At 26.2% G+C, this 23,159-nt stretch overlaps 2 protein-coding genes across 2 annotated transcripts in view; one reads left to right on the top strand and one right to left on the bottom strand.

The window, feature by feature from the left end:
* The window catches only part of LOC111684763 (protein timeless homolog), a 274,262-nt gene that overhangs the window by 61,902 nt on the left and 189,201 nt on the right, over positions 1 to 23,159 (bottom strand). The window lies entirely within an intron of this gene.
* The window catches only part of LOC111690052 (serine-rich adhesin for platelets), a 75,166-nt gene continuing 55,889 nt past the window's right edge, over positions 3,883 to 23,159 (top strand). Inside the window, exons 1-2 of the mRNA XM_046948825.1 lie at positions 3,883 to 4,089; positions 4,674 to 4,776. The gene's annotated coding sequence lies outside the window, so the exon portion shown is untranslated. The remainder of the gene's footprint in view (positions 4,090 to 4,673; positions 4,777 to 23,159) is intronic.

The following is a 23,159-nucleotide window of genomic DNA, read 5'->3' as shown; positions in this document are numbered from 1 at the left end:
TAGACATAGACTAGACATAGACTAGACATAGACTAGACATAGACTAGACATAGACTAGACATAGACTAGACATAGACTAGACATAGACATAGACATAGACTAGACATATAAATAAATACATTTTATTCCATTTTATACTCATCAAACTGGAAATGACTTTGTTGCCTACCCCAATATGAACACAATAAGGCACAACTGCCAACAGCAGTGAACGAGTGTATAAGAGGGAAGTGGTTGGAGTTTTTATTTTTGAAAAACCAAAAGCACGTGATATTTCCAAGTCATTAATAATGCAGTTTGTGGTGAAAGTGTAGTATTAACGCGACATTTTGAATATTTTCTACTCCTCACTTTTACATTTTTTCTCTTTTCAAGAACACGTTTCTATTGCAGTTGTTGTCTTTAAGCCCTAAACTCTTAATGGGTAAAAATAAAATAAAAGTACCAAAATATGTATGTATATTTCCTTCTAAAGAAAGAAGATTGTTTGATTTTTTTTCTTTTTTCTGAAAGCAAAGAAGAGGTTTTTATAAAGAATCGTTTTATTTTGTGTTTAAAATAACTAAGTATTTGTATATTTAACACACACAGAGAGTAAGAGAGATAATTAAAAGTATAATGAATTGTGTACACACAACAACAAAAAACTTCCATTATGTACCCTTTTCTGGTTGTGGGCAAAAAAAAATATGAATATAAAAATCGGATGAGAAGAAAGCGACAACAGCTCAAAAAGAAGGATATTAGAGTGAAAAAGGATTGCTAGTAATTATTCAACATTATTATTGTGTCTATGTATATTTATTTAACAAATTTTTTATTTAATGTTGGTTTCTTTATATTTATTTACAAATAAATTTTACAGCTATGTTGGATTTAAGCACCAGATTTTATGAATGAACAATTATGAAAAGAAGATATGAAAATGAAAGACAAATATTGATGCAATTAAAATGCAAAATATAAACAAAAGTACAAATTTGATGCATTTATAATAATGTTTCGTTTAATATATAATTTTTTTAGAGTTCATAGCTTTGCCGAATATTATTTGCCCACCATCAATGGTGAGGTGGAAATGATGAGGTAATTTAGAAAATTATGTTATGCTATATACCAGAAAATTTAAATCAAATCACAGCTTTTTTCTACGAATATTTAATAATATTTAATAATATTGAAGTAATTTAAACGGAATTATTGAAAAAGCAACAGATTATAAGATTTTGGTCAAAAGTAAATGTTATATGGTTAAAAAAAATAAAATAAAAAAAAAATAAAAAATAAAGATTTCTTTTGAAAATTTTGTCACTGATGAGAGATAGTTTGTTGGATATTTTGCTATAAAATTCTGCCTTTTAAAGTAGCAAAGGTCCCCATCTATAGGTTCTTACTTTAAATTTCATTTTTCCATAAAACAACAAAAAATGCTTTATTCGTTACATTTCTTTAATAAAATCAAAAAAAAAAAAAAAAAAATTGGTGAAATCTTTAGAGGTTGTCTCGGATTTTTGATTATATCTCCATTATTTATGGGCTGATTTTGCTTTAATAGCGCTTTTCCTGAACGTATGTCTGATATAATTATTGTGTGATTTTGTTTGTTTGTAATGAATCCAAAATCTAATTTTTTATGAAATTTTCAGAAGTTATTACGAATGTTTGCTTATATCTCCGTTATTTATAGGCCGATTTTGCTTATTTTAATTGATGTTCTAGAAATGAACCTTACTTTGGACTGAGTGATAATTTTTAAAGTATTTTTTCACTATTTAATAGATATATTTGCTGTTGGAAAATATTAGATTCTTTGTTATCAAAAAACTACAAATACGAATATCTGATAATTATACTGGGTAATTGATAGTGCTTAATAAGGTAATATTACACCGTCCGACACTCAAAATTAGACACAAACTGGATGATATACGTCTGAAACTATAAATTAAATGGAGAAAAACTGCTTTGTTAGTTTTTCATTTATGGCCTCCGGTAGGTTAGTGTTCTAGTCTGGTAGACCGGAGGTGGTGGGTTCGATTCCCACCCGTGGCACTGGTTAAGGAGCGCACAACAGGCCCGATAGAGGCCTAGGTGTATTTCTTCGGATTCGATGTGTATACATCCTCCTTTCAAACTAACTAACTAACTAGTTTTTCATTTCGTGATCCTGTGTCCTTTTTCAAGGGACTTCAAGTTTTAAGAAGAATATTTTTCAAAAAATATTTTAAAATATTTCTACTGATCAAACAATGCCAAATTTGATGTCAAGCTAACAAAAAGAGGTGTAAAATATTTGTGTTATTTTAAGTTTATTTTGTCAGGATCAAACAAATGAAAAAAAAATATTTCAAATTTTTTTTGAAAAAAATAATATTGAAAATTTTAATAGATTTTTAAGTATAAGAAATTTAAAAGACATTTTTGACAGATAAAAAAAATGTTTGATTATTGAAAGTATTTTAAATATTTTTTGAAAAATGTGCTTTTTAAAACCTTTTTTTAAGTCCTTTTTAAAGGACACAAGATCACGAAATGGAAAACTAAAAACGGAGATTTTTTTCCTTAAATTTATAGGCGTATATAGGTTCATGTCTAGCGAATTTTTTCTCCTGAAATCGGAACACAAACAATTAACATAGCCGAGGTGTCCTGATTTGGAATACCAGATGTGATAATGAGCCACTTTATCGAGACTAAACAATGCATGAATATTTATGATTGATTATAATGGAACAACCCGTTCAGAATTTACATAATTATTTTCCTTTTTTATAACGTTACAACTGTATTGAACTCATTATCTACAGGATGATATTTTTTCTTAATTTTTAACAATAATAACAATTTTATAAGGGCAGAAAAATATGTATAAGACCTTCATAAAATTTTATATTATTATAAACATCTATCAACAAAAACTATTACATATTTCTTAAGTAACTATTTCACAACAAATCCTCACAATTGTCTTACACATCATTTCACTACACAAAGTCAATGAACTGTTTTTTTTGTCTGATATAATATTTCCTATTTAAGTAAAAAGTACTTGAAATGTGAAAAGACCTGATTATTATGCTTATTGAGATTCAAAAATAAGATCACCAAATAAAGAAACTACATTGTCTAATGATTGCGTGCATTATTTTCAAGGACTTCAGGGGGTACTTGTGAAAACAAGTGAAAATAAATGAAAAATACAAAAACAACAACAATAACAAAAACAGCAGCAACCACAAAATTCAGTGTTAACAGGTGATGAATACAAGTGGGTATAAAAACAAACCAAAATATACAAAATCTAATAGAAGAGAATGAGAAAATTCAACAAAAAATAAATATCAAAATAAATGCCACAGAATAATAAAAAAAGGATATCAAACATACCAACTAACAAACAAACATGTACTAAAAATATTTATGAAACTAAAGTTCAAACGCGTAAAGCGACACATACAGGCAGGATGCCAGCTAAACACGGAATAAGAATTTGTGTACACAAAACTCAAGGACAACAGAGATAAACAATTCATATTGTCCTTTTTAGAAAAGAGAAATGAACCTTTTTATATCAAAACAATTGAGAGAGAGAATATAAATAGAAAATGAATACCTTTATGGATAAAAAGCAGAGAGCCAGAGAGCTTTATCCGTTTAAACAGCGCATACTCATACCCTTAACATGTTTTAAAATGAACTCATCTATGAATGTAACTGTGGCCAAATCCAACAACCAAACCAAAGGAATGCAACAATGTTATTGTAAAACAAAAACACAACAGCAGGAATAGCAACAACAACTACTACAAATGTTTAAGGATAAAATACCATAAAAATTGAGTATATTTAAACTGGTCCTTAAGAAGCTGACAATTTAGTCTTAAGCTAAAAATACAACCGTCAACATCGACACGGGACACATCATAACAGAGCGCATTTCTATTTACTAGACTAGAAATACAATAATAAAAAGAACAAAAACAAATAACGTACAATTTCTAAAAACAAACTCACTCCCAGATAACGGTTACTTTTAAGTGAGTGAATGTATGTGTGAGAGAGTATACCAAAAATTGCCAGTGCTTAAATGTGAGTGTTTAAATTTTCAATAAATTTAAAAAAAAAAAAAATTCTTTAAAGATTTTCAATTGAAAATACATAAAACGAAAAATAAAAAACAGTGTTTATTTAAGAAATTATAAAAACAAATATAAAACAAAAGAAAATCTACGTTAAAAATTATACAAAAATAGTATAGCATACCTTCAGGAAAGTTGTAGTAGTATACAATATAATAAAATAAATATATAGAAAAAGTTGTTACTTAAGAGACTTTTTTTTTGCTTAACGAAGTATAGAATATAAGTTTAAAAAACTTCAAGCAAAAGAATTTATTGCAAATAGTTTAACTTAAACAAACAGAGAAGAAAATTGTATAAAAGTCTTAATACCGGCATAAAATTTAAGACACAAATAATATTTCTATATAGTTAAAAAAATTAACTATATTTGAAAAAGAGGAAAAAAGAGGAAATACTTGTAAAAAAAATAAAAGGGCAGCAAATAAAAAAATATTATCTTTATACACAAACACACATTTATACAAAAATATAGTGCATATATGTGAAACTGGAATACTAAAAAAAGAAAAATATTTTTTGCATATTTTTAAGGATTAAGTGTGAAGCCTGCAGCTAAGTCCATAAATGTGTTTAAAAAAATCTTTTAGAAAATAATTTAAACTTATGTGGAGATTGTTTGGTGGCATTTTAAAAGGTAATTATAATGTAAACTGTTGATTAATATTAAATTCATAATAAATTATGATTTAAGGAAACTTATAAGAGAATGGTTTTTCATAATTGAGAAATTTTTTAATGGAAATTACCTTAATAAGTTTAAAAAATTATTTCTATAGAAATATTTTTTTTTATTTTTATAAAATTTTTAAAAATAATTGAATGATATTTGTTTCCGATTATATCTGCTTTGAGAATTTTATCGTGGTATTAGTTTTTAAGGCATTTAAGGAATGGCTTCAACCATTGTAGAGTGCATGACGACTAGTTTGTGATGTTTGTATAAAACAAGTCGTGTCTATTTTTGTAGATATATTAAATAATGGTATAAGGCTCAAATTATCCTCCAATTAGACCCATGAGGTCTTATAAAACTTGTTTACATTACAGATCTGATTTTTGAAGTTATATTATAATAATAACCATAACTATGAGCTGAAAAGTGTAATTCCAATGTAGGATGTCCCGAGTAGGACTTTTTCGTAGGAATACTTCTCAAACCAATGAGCATTAATAAATTATATATACGAGAAAAAAACTGTATTTTTTTTGAAAAGACTCTCGGTTCCTTGATCTCAGAATAACATCTTACAAAAATATCTTAAATTCCTTAATGAGAGAAAAGTAATTACAATTTTCGTTAGAGTATTTCTGGTCTGTAAAACTACTTTTAGTGATTTTAATGCTCAAAATTACGATAAGCAAAAATAATATGTCTCAGAAACCCGTTAAAAATCATTTTGTGGACCAAAAATATACAATAAAATATTATAATTTTTTTGGCAGTGAATGCTTGTTAAAAATAAAATTAATTAATTTGTTTGTTTCTAACCCTAGTTAATATTAGAATTTTTTTAAAGAAATTTAGATTTTTGATTTCGAAGCAATAAACTGCTTTCTCGATTGCATATTTAAATTATTGACTTACAAATGAGATTTTGGCCATATATTCAGCAACTATTGTTTTTGGTGTAAAAATTTGCTTCCCAACAGTTCTAAAATCATTTAATTTTTGTATATTTCTAATTTTTAAGCCATGTTCCGTGTCAAAAAATGATATGAATTCAGCGAAATCTGCACAAAGTCCATATTGTACAATATGCACATTTTGGATTCCTTAGATCATACAATCCTTCATAACAAGTGTAAGCAGTAGCAACTGCTCACTGCCGATAGCACCATTTTTTGTTTGTAAATAACATGATAATGCAGCATTGAGTAAGAGAATAGAATAATTAATAAACTAATGACTGTAAGCACATTTGTAACCAGTAATTTTTTTTTGGTCATCGATGAATAAAAATAAGTAGTTATTAAAAAGTAAGTACTTAAAATTTGTTCAAATATTACTTGTCTACTTACTTAGTAAGTTTGTTGGAAATAAAAGAGTTTGAAGGTTTTTTAGAACTTGAAATTTTGCATGTAAAAACCAATGTGTGTTTAAAATTTTATCAAAATAATAAGGTCATATAAAAATATTTTAAAATATACATATGTATAAGGGAAACTTTTTCTAAATATAAGCCAGGTCGCATTGAGGAAAGATTCGATCACCAAAAATTTACTTCACACTGTTATTGGTTCTACTGTTAAAAAAGAAAAACGTCACTTACAATAAACCAGTTCATTGCCAATAAATTATTTTTATTAAATTCTCAAATTTTAATTAAATTCTTTAGAGAACCTTTATCGAAAATAAGTCCTCTATAGAATTTTGAACTATTTACCCCTTTCACGGCCAAAACTAAACACATGACTTTACGATACTCTTCATTTTGAGGTATATCGAGAATTTTTGATGAAATATGGAAAAAGTGTTTTCAGAGGCTATTGCAGGATATTATCTTCTTTTATCATGTAGTGACATCACATTTTAAAAACTAACATATTTTTCTTTGAAAATAACCATTTATTCTGAGTGTACAGCTACAGTACACTCAAAATAACGCTCTAAATCGAGAAAAAAAATAAAAACCAAAAATCCTGGGACACGGGTGTCCCGTATATGTGAAAAAGTTAAGCAATCAAACCAAATTAATTTCAGTAACAACATATGAGAAAATAAAGTTTATGCTATCAAAAAAGTTATATTACAAACTTATAGTTGACATTATTGAAAAAAAGAAACATTTTCAAAAGTATACATATGTATATTAATTAAAAATTACATACAACAAAAATATACGATATTTAAAAACTTTTAACAGCAAAGAGTTGCTCAGAAAAAAAGTAAACCAATAAAAGTTATTGCATACTTTCGAGAAATAATAATTTTAATTTGTTGCCATAAACAAATTCTTTCTAAAGAAACAAATATATAAAATTAATTAAAAACTTTAGAGGCTTTAAAACTATTTAAGAAAATAAAGAAAAAACAAAATAAAAAAATATAAGAATTCTTTTTAAAAACAAGTTAACAAAATTATTTAGCATATAATGAATATAATGTCAGTAGCATACTGTTTATTTTAATTGCATACTCTGGAGAGTAGACTGCTTTAACAATTAGGGCATACTTTCAGTTGCAGCAAAAATAAAAAATAAGTAAAACAAAAATGCTGTTAATTAAAAATACGCTGAAAGTAACTTCAAAGACAAGATATTTTCTAAGAATTTATTGAAAAATGTCTTTGGTGGACTTAAGAGGAAATAATTTTAGAAAATTTCTTTTTTAATTTATTAAGTATATATTAGCTTAATGCATTGTAAAATATTTAATATTAAAATTATAATTATATTACTAAAAAGTAATAAACTTTTTCCAAGATTCTCTATTATAATTAGTTAATACTAAATATATAGCATACTTAGAGGAGAAAACTTTTACCTTGTTTTTATAATAATTAACAATGTTGCATACCTGAAAGAGAGAATTTAAAAAGTAGTGAATATTTAAATTTATTTCAATAAAATTTTTAAATATTTTATGTTCTATAAATACATTATTTATTAGTTCGTGGTAATTTTCATTACATTGTTATATTTAGAATTTTGCTAAATTTTTTACATTAGAATTGCAAAAATTAATTTGTGTGGTATATTTTAAATTCATGTACATACATGTATATGTAATTATATTTTTTTTTATTTAAAACTATTGGTGAAATTTTAAATAGTGTCATAATTATAATGTAATAAGTAAATGTAAATAATTTAAATTAATGAAGTTAGAACTATATTTACAGAAATTAAAAATAAATTTTAAACAAATTTTAAATTTTAAATTCAAACAGATTTTGTATTAGGTAACCAAAACTAAAAATCTGATATAAAAAATAAAGCATAATATTAGGCTCAAATCTGCTTTATTATCATAAGAAGCTAGAAGCTTAATGTAGAGCCATAAAATATGTGGGATTTGGGTCTAATTAAGTACCTCTTCATGGGTTTAATAATACTTAAATGACAACGCAATGATACCGAAAACGGAGAAGGAGAGGGCTCTTATGAAGGTAAGGGTAAATATGGACCTATTCTTAAAATTGTAGATAGAAGCATTTACATCTACCTAAAGTTTATTAATGTAGAATTTAATCTTGTTCTTAGTGTTTAAAAGTGAATTTTGACCTTTGACCTAATTATTTTCTAAATGATTTCTGTTCAGTATACATAAGTATGCTGAATACAAAAATGTTTCCTATAATTTTAGAATTAATTAAAAATGATAACTAAATAAATAAAAAAGCTTAACATTCGCCAATTAAAACAAATATTTTCCTAATCTCATGGAATTTGTTGTTTTATCATAATTTCATTTTTTATATTTTGTTCAAACAAAATTTCTATTTATATAAATTATTTTCTTTAAAGTTCAATATCTACTTATAAACAGAAACAAAAAAACTGAAACATGTTTTCATATTTCCGCTCAATTTTTTCAATAACAGCCAAATAATAAAGGCAATGCTCTCGTTACTATAGAGACATTTGTTTAAGTTCTTTTTCGTCTTTAATGAGAACAGCCAGACAGCCTGGCTGCCAGGCAGCCTTATTATAGGCCGCAGAAAAACAAAACAATAGGGTTTTCCATATTTAGGAGTTTCAAAACGAAGAACCTATTAAAAAAAACTCTGGCATACTTTTAAAGATATTTCAGGATGAAATTATTTTTACTTCCAATAAAAGAATTATAAATAACATAATAGTTAAATATTAAGATTTTTCAAAATAAATTTAAAACAATCTTAACTAGGGTTGGAATTAAAATAATCTATAGTGTTTGGACTCCCTATAATATTTTTCTTCACATAATATAGAAATTTATTTATACGTTTATATAAATGTCTAAAAAAAGGCTAAAATAATGTGAAACATTAGTTTCAAAGGCATGAAAGCAAACAACTGTAAATTTTCTACAAAACTTCCGCCTGAAATGACACATTCTTTAACTAACACAAATTACAACAGCAACAGCACCAAGGCATTAAAGCACAAAATGCCTAAAAGCATGCTTTCTTTGCCTATACACTCACATAACTAACACCTAAATATATGTATATGCTTAAATAAAAATATATAAAAACTCATTAATTAAATATACTTATTCGGCGTAAAACATTCACATTTTATGATGAACAAAAAGTAGCAAACAATTTAACATTACAAAAAGTTGGCGGTATATAAATAAGGAAAAATTTTAAGCAAATTTAAATAAATTAAAGGCAAAAAAAAAACGTTAAATGATAAATAAAAATATCAAAAATTCCAGGCAAGTAATTTGTCAAATAAAAACAGTGACAAAAAGAAGTTCTGGGGAAACATGAATGAGAATTAAAACAAAGAATTATACCAGCAGTTGTTTTTTCAAAAAAAAAAAAAAAAAAAAAAAAAAAACAGCCTAAAGTTGATTCTATTTTTTTCTTTAAAGTCTATCTCTAAGAAAAAATCTGTACAAAATCAAAAAGAAAAAAACATCACTAAGTAACTTTTATTTTCTGTTCAAAAAAATTTCCTTTAAAAAATCTACAAAAAATAGCTGATGACAAATAACACTGTGATAGTTAGTTTAGAAGTCGCCGCCGTTACATTACAAGGGAGATGCCAAGCAATGTTATTTAAGCGAAAAAAAAAACAAGATAAAAATAAAGCAAAATTAATCTTTGTTACTTGATTTTTCTTTTTTGTTGCTGAAAGTAGAAAGTATAAAAATCAAAGGAAAATCTCAACATTATCACAGCATCATCAACTACCAAACAAATCAACAATAAAACAATTTTGGAATATTGTGAAAAAGTATATAATACAGTGACTCTACAGCACCGGATTATGTTAATTAGGTAAAATGCTTCATCTTCTTTATTTTATCTTCTTTAAACTTTATCCTGTTTTATTGCTGGAGACACCCTGCAATAAGCCAAAGATGAACATTTTGATTATCGAGCAATATTTAAAATGATGCAGCCAAAATCAAAATCTTTATAAGAAATTTTATTGTTAAGAAGTTATTACTTTGCTTTTTTTGACAAACGATCGGAATTTTGATTTATTCTCTGAGACAGCTCTTGTTATAAAGAGTGAAAGTTATAAACATATAAAATCATATAATTTCTTTCATTTCAAGTGTAAAGTTTTACATTGTGAAATTCCATTGTTATTATTGACGTCACCTGTACGTATACGTGTTAAAGATTTATTGATATTGTAAATATTAAGTATACGCCAAATTCAGAAAAGCACTTTATCTTAAAGATAAAGTTTTATTTTGATTTTAAGTGATTTTTATGACATTTCCCTCAGAGAGTAAATACAAATTCCGCATGTTTTGCAAGATATGAGTCTGAAAATGTTACTATATTTTGCAAAAATTACACTTTGGACTGCCATTTAAAATAGCATGACTTTGGGTAAAACTAGCCTGGGTCTTTTTTGGTTTTTAATCACGTAATGGTGTTCGTTTTCCTTTCAAGTGGAAAGTTGTTTTTTTTTTACATTTGAAATTTCACTGTTTTTATTAACTACACTTGTACGTATACGTGTTAATGATTTATTGATATTATAAATATTCAGTATACGCCTAATTTAGAAAATCACTTGATCTTGAAGATGAAATTTTTTTCGATTATACATTTTTATGAGAAGAGCTACAACTTTGCCTCATAGAGTAAATCTAAATTTTGTACGGTTTACATGATATGTGCCTGAGAAAATTATTTTTTTTTTTGCTAAAATAGTCTTCCTTCAAAAAGAACATGAGTTTGAGCAGAACTGGCAGACAAGAGTCTTTTCGGTTTTTAATCACGTAGTGGTATCCGTATATGGTTAGATTTTTTATGTTGCAAGTTATTATTATTTTGTTCATTTTAATGTCCATCTAAATAAAAACATTCCAAAAATGTTATACATTCTTAACAGAGCCTTCGACACAAAAACAAGTTAAAGAACCCAAAAATTAATAAATTCTCATTTATTTCATACTCAATTTCATGTTTCTTGGTTAAGTATAAAAAAGCACAAAAAGTACCATTTAAAGAACGAAAAAGTACCTGTTTTATGTATAGGTATGGAACAAACTCTTAGGGAGTTTGTTATTCCGGATATGCCTTTAAATAAACTAATTGTTAAAATTTTATTAAAGTTGTCTTAGAATAGAATCAATTTTTCCGTATTTACTCCATTTTGGTACTGGAAGGAGGGTTTCATTAGGATAAAAACGGGACCAAAGTACCAAAATCTAAAAAGTACTTAAATTTTATAAGAGTACTTTTTTCCATAATTTACATGGGATGTAAAAAAGTACCAAAATACAATTTTTACCCATTTTCTCCCTAAAAGGTCGAATTTCCAAAATACATACACCAAAAATTCATTACTAAATTTAAAAATTTATTCAACTTTCAAGCTTCAATCGTGCGATGATGAAATAAACAATTCCGCATTGGTAATGTACATTTGAAGCAAAAAAAATTGTTTTGGAATTTTCAAAGCGTTTTAAATTTCTTTCTTCTTTACAAATAAGCAAAAATCTCCTGAAATAAGTAACACGTGTGTATACACGGTTGTTAGATCTTACAACGTTGGCAGTAAAATGTGCAGAAAATGTCTAATAACACTGCCAACTTACAATTTTTGCTTTGCAATATTGTCAGTAATGCTTTTTCTGACAACATTGCTAAAGAAAAATTGTAAGTTCAGAGGATTGTTAGATTTTTTTTAACAATTAAATGACAACGTTGTAAGATCTGACAACCGTGTAGCACGACTTTATGACTAGAGACCATTGAATAGTAATAGCACCTCGATATGGAATAACGCATATATGTAAATTCGATGCATTAAATAATTTTCACATATAATGTTATCGATGCATAAAATAATACTGACTATTGTAGCGAATTAAACTATCGGTTTGACCTATTTTCTACTATTTCAAGTTTCTTTTCACTATTTGTCTGTTAATTTTTCACTTTTCCTTCTTACCACTATATTCATTATGAAGCTATTTGATTGTTTGCTTTAGTTTACCATAGTTATTTTAAAGCCGCATTCTGCAAAGGCCATTTATTCATTTTCACTCCACAAAGTATTCGCACAATAAAAACGTATGGACACATTTCTTTTTTGATTAATTTTTAATTTTTCCAACCAAGTTGTTGCATTACATAGGGACAATTTACATTTAAATTGCCTTCCCCTCATTCATGCAGGCTCTCCAAATTTACACTTTTGCTCTTATTGTTTGCTTTTTTTTTTTTTTTTTTGTATTCCATACTTTCAAAAAGAATTTCAACAAATACGTTCAAATTAAGCATCTTTGGTATGAAGGCCGTTGGAACAACAAAGACAGACCTTCATTAAGCCTCCAACTGACAACTTTGTGTCAGTGTCGAATGCTTGTTTGTAGTTGTAGTATGAGTTTGTGTGCGAGTTATCTGTTGTGTGTGTATGTTTCTGTGTTTAAACTTGACAAAGTATTTGTGAGTTAATTGCAATGTATATTTAAATTAGTCGTTTATATAAGAATTTTATATTTGTTTTTTTTTTTTTTTTGTTTTCATTTCCGGTTTAAGAGAAACACAACAATAAGACTTTTTTTATTGTGTTTCAAATAAATATACATTTATTTTGCTTTCATTTGTTTTTATCTATGTAATGATTTTCTACAAATCTTACAAATTAAATATGTAAATTATTTTTGTTTTTTTTTACAGTTTATTTTGGGTGGGTGGGGCAGTCTAATTTTTCATAATTAGCATTTGTAAAGTTTTTTTTTTCATTTTTTTGAATTTCTTAAAAAACGCTCAGTTTTTAAGAGATTAAATGCAAATATATTTTATATTTAAGGTGAATTCTATGAATAAATCTAAAGATTTAAATAAACATTTCAGCGTTAAACTTACTTTTCTATATTCATTTTAATATTTTGAAATAAGGCAGGGTTGCTAATGATAAACAAAATATTAAATATTAAAGTAAGTGGGAAATTGTATCATTTTTTTTTTTTGTTAAAAGATAACTTTGGTTGTTGAGAATAAATTAAAAAGTTGCTTTAAATAATTTCTTATAATTAACATAATTCTTTCCCTAATGAGAAAAAAGAAAACAAAAAAGGATATAAAGAGATACAAAAATGAAAATGTTTATACTTATAAATGTAGATGTTTGGTTTTTAGTTATTTTTCGAATTAATTTGGAACTTTTCGAACTTCAGACGACTTCAATTCAGCATTAGCTACGGCTCCGAGCACAAAAGAATCCGAGTGGAAGTATTTGTTATATTCTTTATCAATATCTGCTAAACGGTAATTCTTTCCGATCCAGATTTTATTAAATTTCTATATTCGGCTGTGCCGAATCTTATATACCCTTCACCAAGTATGTTTTAAAAAGCAGTTTTTATTAATTTTGTATCTCTGCACACATGTCACACATAACATACACACAATCAAATATAAACTGTAGCATAAAGAAATTTTACCCGTTGTACTGTACTACCACCGTCAAACTGTATTACCACCCTCAAACAAATATGAGCTGTATTACCAACATATTACTGCATTATCTCCTTGCTGTTGTTTTTTTGCTTTTATTTATAATTTGTTGAGGAAATTTTCAGAGGTAATCTCAGATTTTTACCCATATTTCAGTTATTTATGGACAACATTTGCTGATTTTCAATAGGAAACTTCTCGAAAGCATGTCTGACAGAATTATTGATGATATGGATCTCGAAGATATCTGGAGTCTTCAGAAAATTGATTTCAACAGACAGACGGACATGGCTAATGAAATTCTTAAAAAGGCTATAATATGTATTTTTTTATATTTTTTTGCAAACTCCATTTTGGCAGTTGAATATTAATTGTTTAGAACATATCATAAAAGTTCTAATCTGATGGACTATGGATAAGTTATAAAATTTTTATCTAACATAGTCATTGCATTTAATATTTTTAAATCGTTTATTTCATTAAATTTATAAAGTATTTTTAACTATTTTTCTATATAAAAACCTTTAAGTACAGGGCTTTGTTTAATTTTATCTCATCATATATTATTATTCTCGCTTTGCAAATATTAAATATTTGGCTATTAGGGTATGAAATTCCAGTTTTGTTTTTTTGTTATTACATTTACCTAATAGGGGAAAAAACTATATTTGTTTTATAAAAATTGTTCTTTTTTGTTTTGTTAGATAAAAACCACAAAAAGAAACATTTACATGCATGTATTTGCTAATAGGAAGGTGCAAAAAAATATTAAAATAACGTATATTAGGTAGGACGACCAAATTTCAATTAATATTTCTAAATTTTTTTCAATATATAAATATGCATATGCACATTTCTATACATAGATGTAATTGATCATTTAGATAAAGTGCTACTTGATGGGCAATATACATTCTACTTTTTTACTTTATATTTCTATAAAGATGTATATTGTATTAATATTTAGTATGTTTTATTGTACATGTATTTAATGACTTAAATTAAGTACCTCCTTATTAAACATTATTACTATATAATGATGTAGATATGGTAATTTTTTATATAAACATAATATTCATATGCATGTTTAGTAGGATGGTGCCAATGTTAATGAAATGAAATGTTCAAATTTAAATTTATTTTCACCCAAGTTACCATTTTAAAATATTTTTTTCTCAATTTAATTTTTACGTAAAATGTTTTCATTATTTTTTTATATTTTTACAAAGACCTATCAAATAATATCAACATTTTATAACATTCCTAGGACCTCTTTGACCAATTTTAAGGAACATTATCGTACAACATTGAAAAAATTGGAGAAATCTCTACTCTAAACCATCCTAATGTTTATTATATTTTTATGATTTTCAGTGTATTGTATAGCATCAAAATTATAGCCTCAAGAATAATTCAAACATTTAGATGTTGCATGTACATTTATGTACAGCATACATACATATGTATATTTCAACAAACTAAGAAAATATAATCGGGCATGGGTGACCATATTATATACATATTTTTTTGGAAAATGTAGCAGTAAAGTCTTGGTTATGACTTATACATATACTACAACTTACTTTTCAATGACTTTTACATACCTTCTGCATTACCTTTAAGTACTTTTATAATATTTTACATTCCAGCAAAAAATTAACTTTCAAAGAAGCGAAAAATAAGTAGAATTTACTTCATAAATGTACTGAAAAAGACATGAAGAAGTTATGATTTTAACACAGGCTCGTCATAACATAAATCAATTTACTTCAAAATAAATTTGGTTTCATTAAAAAAAAATTCAGTTTAAAAAATATATACCTTCAATTAAAAAAAATTCAATAAACATCACTTCTACAGAATTTAAAAAAAAAATTCACTTAGTGCTTTGAAGTGGTGTTGAATGTTATTCTTTTGGAAGTACTTCGTTTTATTTTTGCTGGAATATTATTTGAATAAAATTAATTGTAAAATTTCAATTCCTAATAACTTCCAAGAAAAGAACATAAAAAATAGTTCCTGAGAATGATTTCAGATGTAGTGAATTTGGAATCAAATAAAAAGGATATCCCCAATATGGCAAGAGTGTGTTAAAATCATAACTTCTTCACATTTTCTTTCAGTACTTTCATGGAGTAATTTTTACTTCTTTTTGAAAAAGTTGTCATTTTCTTTTTTGAAGAAGAAAATTATGAAAGATAATTCCACTTTTGATCGAAATAGAATTCTGTGACAGGCCTGATAATAAAGTATTTCTGATGATTTTTATCTTAATTTAAAAATTTAAGTAATTCATATATAGAAACAAAATATTTTTTTCAGAAAAAATGAAGATCTGTCTGTTACATAAATAAGAACAAAACCTATAAAAAGCAAATAGTGGTGTAGAGTATTAAAAAGAAAAACAAACGAGAACAAAAAAGAAAAAAAAAACACTTCAAACATCAAAGCATTTTGACGTTGCACTACAGCAAACTCTCATGTTTAGTATATCCGCATATATGCATAAATATATATTTCAACAAAACTATATTAGTATTTTTTGAGGAAAGTGAACACACACACTCATTCATTTAGCCACACAAAAAAGGATATGAATTCTCTATAAATACACACATTCTAATGCAAGCATGAATACATATTCATGCATATTCAACAACATGAGTTCATTTTATGAATATATATATTTTTTTTAAAGAGTAACTTGAGTATTAGAATGTGAATGTTTTTTTTTATTTTTATTTAAATATATTTTTATGTGTGTGTTTTATTATTAAGTTTTTCATTTTCAATTTTTAAATAGAGATATTTACTAGAGAGTTTTGAAATAAAACATATTAAATAAGCATTTATTTTATTATACACAATTGTATGTACATTTTCATATAAGGACAAAGGATAAATTGTTTTAAATAATCTACAATTTATAAAATGTTTTACCAAGTATACATATTTCATATAGAATTGTGTAGAAAATTGGGTTTTCGTAGGTCTTACCTAAATTTTGATATAATTACAATTTATAGATTTTATATATTTTTTATAGTTATTTACAAAATTTTGAAAAAAAAACTTTCTTTTTAAAAAGAAAATTTTGTAATTTAATTTTTCTATTCTATGGAAAATGTTGAAACTAAAACGATTGTAAAAATCATGGTATTAGAAACCCTATTCTAGCATTTATGTGTACATTCTTAAAAATGCAATAAACGCTATAAGGAGAGAGTATTAAAACATGTTTTAAATAAAACTGCCTGTTAAAATTAATTAAATTAAAAATATGATAAATTCTAGAATTTTAAAGGAAAAAAGCAAAATAGAAAAATTAGTACATACATAGATAGAAAAAGAAATATACACTCCTGTTACCAAATTGACACCAACGTGTACATACGTACGACAACACTCGTTGTCGAAATCTAAATTTTATATCCGTTGTCTAAATGTTAACAAACATGCTAGGCTCACTATTGACAAATGATGTTTAAAAAAATAGATTTCGATGAGTTATGAAAGTACGTCCGACAACGTACTTTCATAACGGATGTTATTGAAAAATTATAAACACTTTGGTGTCAATTTGACACCAGGCATGTGTATTTCTTGTTCCATCTGCGTTGAAGCAAAGAAAACTTATATATTGACAATAACTGGATTTTCATCGGATAACTGGCAAAGTAGAAGGTCTATTGGAATCTTATTTATATGTTTGAAACATAGTTCTTTTGACGCAACTTTAAAAATTTTATAAAATTTCCAAACTTCAGAATTCGATTTATAGAAATAATAACAAACACCGCGATCAAAGTCGCATTAATTAATATTGATATTATTTCATTTGTACATCAACAATAAATTAAATTTTTATTTACTATTCGTAAACAATTGCATACCTTACGGCATATTTTATAATTAAACATATTTGCATACTTTAAGGCTTTATTTACAAAAATTCTTTAAAAAATCTTTTTAAATTCTATCTTTTGCCTTTAAATTTAAATAATATTTAAATTGAAAAATATTTTGTCATATGTTAAATATTGTCTATTTATTATTAAATTAAACTAAGAATTTTCCCTAAAATTTAGACAAAATAATCCAAGAGCAATAACAACAATAACAAACTTTAAGATAATAATAATAACAACTTTATTATGTTTCTAACTTGCTGTCAATTAAAATAAATTAAAATGTTATTAATAATAACTATTCAGCCACATGCATACGTACGTATATTTAAATGAATTGTTTATGTCACATAAATATTTGTATCTATTAGTATGTGTTTCTTATATATTTGAAATATGTATGAATGAATGTATCTTTATGCAATTTGTTTATTTAATTTAAAATTCCCAGCGAAAACCTGCACTGAAAAGTAATAAGCCATATAGCAATTAAAACAACTTTTTATTACCTATTCATTGACATTTTTGCCATAGTGATGTCATTGAAGGCATGTATTTAACACGATTATAAATAAGTACTTAAATAACTTATTACAAATATGACATTATAAAGTTTTCTACAAATAATATAATCGTGGGTTTCATGTTCTTTAGACCGATGTCAAAAACAAATAATAATGACTTATTAGAGTTCTCCAAAGAAATGCAGACGGTATTTAGCACTTGTATAAGTATAAAAGAAAATTGTTGTATAATCGCAGTTTTTGCTGGGGTTTGTCTTTAAAATCAAATTACATAAAATTAACACTTGAATTTTTGCAATATTTTAATTCTTAAACGATGAAATGTCCAAAATATTTTGATGAGAAATTCAAATAAAATACAAACATATAAATTATATTAAATAACAAGTCCGACATTACCGACCATGTGATAACCTACACCAGCGATTATGTTATTATTATGATAGGACCAACATCTTTGGGTGTTATAAATAAAATTGTATGCATTTTAAATAGGCTTTTCCTTGAGTCAAAAAAAGAGTATGAAAGAAAATGAAACCTGTTAAGTGTGAGCAAGGTTTACATGACACACAGACGGACATGATATAACATCGACTCAGAAAGCCGATTGGTGAACTTTAAGGTGGGAATAGAATCAAAATTTTTGGGTGTAACAAACATGAGCACAAACTCATAATACCCTTCTTACTACAGTGATGTGGGTTTTAATAATGAAAAACTATTTTTGCATAAGTTTGTTGAATTGTTGGCTCAATTTTCATTGTTCAACCCTGCTTTAAATATTAATATCGGAAATGTTTAATTATGTAAATAATAAATGTAAATCACTTTGAAATCATTAAACATGTAAAATTTGTTGGTAAATAAATAAAAAATACATAAATAATATGTATTTAATTAAATATATGACATTGGATTTTGTCACAAAAATGTAACCACAAGCATATAATATTATAAAACTCTTGTACAGTAGGCAATAATAATAAGCATTTTTTATATATATGATAACATTGTTTGTCACACCTAAAATTAGTTAATTCTTTATATACATATGACGTTGAATTATTCGTTTATTACATTTTTCAGGAATGTTTGCCCACTGTTATGAAAAGAAAATAAATTTATTTTTTATTATTTATTTATGAACATTAGATGAATTAACCACATAATTGTAAAATAGACATATAAATTTGTTGTTCTTAACATTTTTTATTTATTTTTTTAGACAAAATATTCTTATATGTGTTTAAAAAGCACAGCAAAAACTTACATTGAAAAGTAAAAAGTTAAAAAATACTAAAATTTCCTTAAACAACAGTATTTTAAGTTGTTATTTTAACACGTATATGGCATACATGACTTTATTAATAAGACGTTATTGGACTACATCTATATAATCAGGACGCAATACAGTAGTAATTAAAAAGTAAGGAAAAAGGTAAGTTGTTTGTAATATCTTAATTAAGTCTTTATTTGTAAGCCGGTATGACAAGAACTTAACCTTCCAAATTTTTTGAGTTAAAATACTATTTTCATTTAAAAATAACTTTCGAAAAGAATATAAAAAATTACCTATTCAGAATGATTTGAGAAGTAGTGATTTTGGAATGAAATAAAAAGTATTGGCTACTATAACAAGTTTGTGTTAAATCACTCATTAAGGTCTTTTTAGTGCTTTTATGAACCCAGCAAAAAAAAAACGAAGTACTTCCAAAATAATAACATTTATCATTATTTCAATAGTTGCACTATATGAATTTGTTTATCTTCTGTGAAAGTGATGTTTATTGACTTCCACAGAAGCCAAAAGGATCCAATTTTGTTTAAAATAAAAGTTTTGTCTACAACAATTTTCCTTTCTAATAAATTTAAAAAAAAAACTTTAAAATTACTTCCTGAGAATGACTTTAGGTGTTATAAATTTGGAATCAAATAAAAAGAACATCCCTCCTATGACAAGCCTATGTTAAAATCATCACTTCTTTAGGACTTTTTTAGTACTTCCATGGAGTAAATTCTACTTCTTTTTCACTTCTTTGGAATTTTTTTTTTTGCTGGGGAAGTAAATTCTACTTCTTTTTTGCTTCTTTGAAAGTTCTTTTTTTGCTAGCTTCATTTTTGTCGAAATATTATGTGTTAGTACATATAATATTTCAATAGTAAATTAAATTAAAAAAATATATATATTTTATAACAAATATTAATCGAATTTAATAGGAATATTAGAAACATTGTTTTTCGATGAAGAACATTTTGTTTGCAGGAATTTTGTCTGGTAATCTTATATTATTGCTGTTTATTTAATAATATTTTCTATGAAATCTCTTTAAGGCTGCATACAGCCTTAAGTATGTTTAAATTTTATACATGACAAAATTTTAATTGAACTAAGCTGATTTATTTTCCAGTAATAAAATTTGTAAAAGAAAAATTTATAAGACTTTACTAAAGAGAAAAAGAAAAATGAACAAAAAAATACAAAGTATTAATAAGAAGTAATTTTAAAAAAGCTAATTAATAATAATACTATTAATAATAATAATAAATTCATAAATACTATGGAACAAAAATAAATTACAAATTGGTTAAAGGAAACTTTAAAAAAATAAAATTATATGGTTTTTGTTTTATAAAATAGTTTGTGCAGCAAATCAAGAAACATACATAAAATACAAATAAGTAAAAGGGCTCTTAAAACCAAATTTATAACTTAGAAAAAATGACAATGAAATTGACATAAAAACCACTTCAAAAATATATAAACATACACAACACAAAAATTACCTTAGCAGTAGACAAGAAAGGTTATACCAACCCACAGTCAGATTCAGCATAATCAGTGAACCTACAATTCTAAAAGACAACCCAGTCTGACGTCAAACATTAACAGTCAAAAGTCAATTACATAAAAAAATCACAACAAAGCGCAAAGTAAGTATGAAAAGTTCCAATACCGCAAGTAAAATTTTAATTAGACTTAATTAAGCGAAAATGAAACAAAATCTTATTTTACCGAGTAAAAATTGAACATATGTATGTCGCTCTAAATGTCTGCACGAGTTAAGTTAAAAGGGAGAGGGTGTGTTTGGATAGCGGGTTGGTTGTTTTTGCTTTAGCAGACTGGTGCTTATGTCTTCTGTTCTAGGTATGACTTAAAGTCACGAGTAGTGGTAATACTTGTTAAAAGTCATATGAAATAATCAACCCTCTATAAAATTGGCCAACAAAATACTTCAATTAAAACCACACAGACCTTTATATTAAGGTAGTAAAGACAAACCCAGCAACAACTGAAAAATAACTTGTACTTTTATAACCAATTACTATGCAATGTATACTATTTACCGTGTGCATTACTTTTAAGCAATCTTCTAATGACTTTCATATAATCAGATACGTCAGTACGTTTTTTATTATATTGGATCTGGGGTTAGCAACTGTATTATACACACACATATAAAATGGTGTTTCTATGTAAAAAGCATTATTCGTGGCACAATAAGCAGTGGTGTTGTAAGTAATACAGCGAACTTACGAACCCAGCTTCATATTGTGTGTGTGCATTTTTTGTTGTTAAAACTCCTTATTAGTAAGCACTTATTTAAGTAGTGATATGAAAGCTGTGTTAAAATAATAAGTGGAAATGCTTTTTTAACTTTTCAACGTAACTTTTTGCTGGGTATATATACGTTTGTATGTATTTATATATTTTATAAAATACTTGAAATTTCTGCTCAATTTAAGTTAATTCCTCTCAATGTTTTTGTCCCCTTGTCTTTTTCTGGTTCATCATTAACATCCATGATACATATTTTAATGGTTCACATAGTGAAATCATAATGTAGGTTAAACATACCATGTCTGCTAAAAGTTGTTTGGTAAAAGTAAAGACTAAAGAGACCTTAAATATTGTAATATTTACAATTAATATAATGTATATAGTTGTATAAGCTCCACTCCTTTTTAGCGTTCATACGTATATACATACATAGATATTATATGTTTGGTTTTCTTTGTATTACCAATAGGGTTGGAGGACAGCAACCAAAAAAGCGGTAGTTTAATGTTAAAAATTTCATTTTATGGTTAATGTTCATATTCATGAGTAAACGTTAATGTAAATATGCATAAAGAAATTATTATGAACACTTGAAGAAATTTTTTAAAAACTATGGTAAAACTATTGTTTAACTATGTAATGAAAATGTAATTACTATCATATGTATTCGTGCCAAAAAGACTGCCCATCTCTTAAAAACAAGAACAAGTTCAGTAAATGTTTTATACGTATAATACATATCATATTAATTCTTTCTGCATTAATCGAATCAAATATTAGTAAACCCGATGAAACGAAATTTTCCAACCAAGTTTTAATTATGGAATTTTAAGCTCTCATGTTTAGCTTTGTTAGCTTCAAACGAATCAAAAACATTCGGTACAGGGTGATGATCAGGTCATAGGTGTTTTTTATTATAGCAGGCGCGGATCCACGGGGAAAAGGGAAATTCATCCTCTCACCAAAACAGAATTTTTTTCATACAAAATATACAAACGAGGAAAAGGAAAAAAGAATATAAGAAAAAAACAAACAAAAGCCTTGCTCAAACTTTCGCGTTAGATCCGCGCCTGTTTATTTAGATGGTTGGCCTGGCTTCACTTGCGAACTTTCTCTTTCATATTAATACGAACATCAGAAATATATTTCGTATATGGCATTTAATGAGGCCTCAAGAATATTGTGATTGTGCCTCCCCCAGTATCTCTAGTCTGCCGAGGCTAAAAACTGGTGATGTCACATCACTCCTCAAGACAATTGTGGATTGTGCCTCCCACAGGGCTACCAGTATCTCTAGTCTGCCGAGGCTAAAAACTGGTGATGTCACTTCACTCCTCCGCTTATCTTTGGTTTTATTTGGCATGGGATCTAACTAGAGAACCACATAATCTGGTACTACGGGTGGCCAGTTGCTCGCAGGAATATACAAGGCATAACTATAG

Source organism: Lucilia cuprina, chromosome 4 (assembly GCF_022045245.1).
Source record: "Lucilia cuprina isolate Lc7/37 chromosome 4, ASM2204524v1, whole genome shotgun sequence".
Lineage (NCBI taxonomy): Eukaryota > Metazoa > Arthropoda > Insecta > Diptera > Calliphoridae > Lucilia > Lucilia cuprina.
The sequence above is the reverse complement of the archived record's forward strand: the minus strand, read 5'-3'. Positions and strand labels throughout refer to the sequence as shown.